Source organism: Vigna radiata, chromosome 8 (genome assembly GCF_000741045.1).
Source record: "Vigna radiata var. radiata cultivar VC1973A chromosome 8, Vradiata_ver6, whole genome shotgun sequence".
NCBI classification, from domain to species: domain Eukaryota; kingdom Viridiplantae; phylum Streptophyta; class Magnoliopsida; order Fabales; family Fabaceae; genus Vigna; species Vigna radiata.
Genome location: NC_028358.1, coordinates 6904246 through 6908187, shown reverse-complemented (window position 1 = coordinate 6908187; position 3942 = coordinate 6904246).

Genomic DNA, 3942 nt, shown 5'->3' with positions numbered 1-3942 from the left:
ACACACTTGTAAACGATTATAAGGCTGTTTTTTGCTGCATAGGTTGTAATACTTCTCATAAATTGGTAAGAAACTTTGATACATTGCACATAAACAAACTTGGACATCAATCACCATTCATTTGTACATTCAACATAAACAAGGTTGAAATCAAATTTCTTATTCATATAAGAATTTGTACAATTTGTTCATATATATTAAAAATACACAGTCTTCATAAACAATCTGTACAATCTGTTCACTACATTTGAACACAGGACAACTATCCTACATTTGAACACAGGAAACCTATCCTACAATAATATAAGATGAATTCAAAGAAGTATGAACCCTCCACTACAAGACATAAAGAAAACATTGTTAATATTAACAACAAATTACCCAACTAAATAAAAGTAAGAAACTTTATGTTACCTTTGGGATTCCGNAAGCCATTCCAACTNAANACAAAATCAAAACACCAAAGAGCCCAAATATCAATACTTGGTTAGGGTTTAAAAAAATAAAATTAACACCTAAACAACAACATTATAATGAGAAGCGAAATGATACACAAAAACCCAAACCACCAAAACGCGACAATGGCAGCAAATGACGAAACAAACACGAAGCCCAACCAAACCAAAAACGACATACCTACACTACGGGCTTACCTTCTCAATGATCGCCTTTCCCTGGTTGAGATAAAACGAAAGGAACAGAGCAATGGAGAGAACGCAGCAATGGAGATGGCGGTGGACGAAGAACGAAGACGTTGGAGAGAAGGCGAAAGTGTTCGAAAGTGTTCTCAGCAAGTGTTCTCAACGGAGCAATGGAGAGAATGCAGCAATGGAGATGGTGGTGGACGAAGAACGAAGAGAGAACGCAGCAATGGAGATGGTGGTGGACGAAGAACGAAGACGTTGGAGAGAAGGCGAAAGTGTTCGAAACTGTTCTCAAGCAAGAGTGAAACNAAAATGAAACCGNCAATTCCAAAATGATATTCAAACACTCATTATTCCAGTTCTGCCCCTGCCACTTTATTAAAAAAACTGTTTCAGTAAATAAAACATCACCCAATAGAAATTTGACACCTGGACGGTGTCAAATTTGTGTCAAATGTTGGTGTCAAAGAAACATTTTCCTTTGTCACCCCTAACATGCAATAATAACTTTCATCAAAATCCTTGAGAGGTGAATAACACATTCTTATAATATATTTTGATAAAATTGTTAAGAAAAAGCTAGAAATAAAGAAAACATGGATAAAATAAATATATCTTTTAAAGTTTATTTTGTACATACCAGAGGAAAATACAACAACAACTGCAGCTGCAAAGATAACTTTAAGCAAAATCGTCCAAATTCGTGAATAAAAAGACATTATTTTTTTATATATATAAGATATATGACACTTTGAATCCTTCGTGCTTTTTTCTTATGACTTTGATATGATCTCCTTGTGTATGTCTCTCTCTATATATATATATATACTAAGAAGAGTTGTAACCTATATTGGAATCGGTAACTTCAAAACTTTATTTTCATTATAGTTGAATTTAACTTCTTAAATATATTTAATGAGAAACTTAAACGCTATCATTAATACGTTTTAGAGTGTTGTCATTAATCAAGTTTCGAGTGTAATTATATGAAACAAATCTATTTCTCAGTTAATAAAGGGCGAGTTTTAAATATTAATTGAAAAAAAAAATAAACACTTACGTGACTTTCACTAATTTTGTAAAAGTCGATGTATTTTTTTAAGACTAGCTAATGTTGTGAAAAACCATTTTCATTCCAATATTTATAATATGAAGTTATTCCTTAATCACAAGCTGAGTTAAATTACTGTTATTTAGAATTAGTAAAAACACGTGTATTATGTAAATGTGTTTTATTTATTTTATGATAAAAAAGTAAATTATAATTATAAAAGTATTGTTTATCGGATTCAATAAACATATTAAAAAGTATGGTTTAACAAGATTCATTAAGTCTTTTTATTTTGGAACAACTTAAATCTATGTCTATTATAGGTATTATAATTATTATTTATGATGAGGTATCACTTTGTCATTATATATTGAGGTAAGTATTATTTCAATTATAACACAAGTCTATGATTCATTTTGATCCTATAAATACAACTAGTATTCCCAAATGAATACTCACTTAATAGTCACTCTTACTCACTCTATATTTTTAAAGATCCAAACTCTCTTACTAATTTCAATGTCGAAAAGTTTTTTGCACTTGGAACTCTCCCCCTCTAAGCAATAAGGGATTCAATTATGGCCATCAATAGCATTCAAGCCACTATTAGGATCTTGTCACTTGTTTGTAAATCCATGCTTAAGATCTCGATAAGATCATTTGGTGTCCACTGTGTGGTTTTGGTAAAACATTTCCCCGACCTCACTTCCCGGATTCGTGAAGTAGGAGACCCATCAGCTTTGAGCAAATCACAGCATGAAACGTTGTGTTTCATTAAACCAGCAAAAGGGCTCCAGTACAACCACCTAATTCCCCATTTGCAACAGCAACTCGTGCAACCCAGCAACTGAGCATTGTTGCTCTTAAGCCCAATTTTCATGCCAATGCTTGCAACAACAACTGCGTCATCCAAAACACACAACTTCACTCAAGCCCATTATAGGCAGCCCAATCTGATTAAATTTGTTCAGCAGCGCCTTCCAATCAACAACAACACCATTGTAGCAGGCCACATTTCCTTAAGTAACACTGCAGCGTTGATTAAGTGGGCTTCAGCCCATCAACTGCCCTATTCCATATCTTTTGCATGGGTGTTGCTCCCTCCACCTCCCCAAGTAGGACTTGTACCTCCTCACTATTTTAATTTATTTCAAAAATATTCTACACCTCCCCACTATTTTCTTTCATTCCAAAAATACCCTACACTTCCCCACTATCCTTAACAATCTTTCTCTTTCTCTCTCTACATTAATGGAGCATTTACATGGCTCATTAATGGAGCATTTACATGACTCAAATTTCAACTTGTGATATATTTTCTTAAATAAGTTTGATTCAATCTTATTTTTGTTGTTGAATATATATTTTTCTTTTCACATTACTTAATAAATGGTAAATTTTGTTCTAAATTTCTAGAAAAATGTTTATATATATGTGTGTTTTTTTTACATATAATATTTATAATTTTTAACATAAAATTCAAAGGAAACTTCAATATTAGTACTTCCATCGTTTCCATTTTATAAAATTAAAAGTTACATCCAAATACAAAATAATAAACATAATAATATTAATAGTAAATAATGATATATTATTATTATTATATANTAACTTTATAATGACGAAAGAACTAAATAAATTCTAAATCTTTAACAATTTTTTTTTATATTTTAAGTATTTAATAATATTTTTATATTATTTATCTAATAAATTAAATATTTTATTCATGTTATTTGAGTCAAACATGTCGGTGGGTTAAAACATAATATAATGTTAAAAATTATAGATATTATATGTCAAAAAAACACACATATATATAAACATTTTTTATAGAAATTTAGAACAAAATTTTACCATTTATTAAGTAATTTGAAATCAAACTTATTTAAGAAAATATATCACAAGTTCAAATTTGAGTCATGTAAATGCTCCATTAATGAGCCATGTAAATGCTCCATTAATATAGGGAGATAGGGAGAGAAAGAGAAAAATGATTAAGGATAGTAGGGAGGTATAGGGTATTTTAGAAATGCAATTTGATTGCAATTTAATGCTACGGAGTGATCCCTAGGTCGTCTCTCAAGGACCAACTGCGGTTCATAATCAAGTCAAACACGAAGGGGGGGATTTTTGTGAAAGGTTTGCGTGGTGAATGCGGAAAAATTAAAATGAAATTAAAACAGTAAAAACGAAAATTCACGCTGGAACTAGGCAGCTCTGACCTTTGCTCAATGTTTTAACCATAAC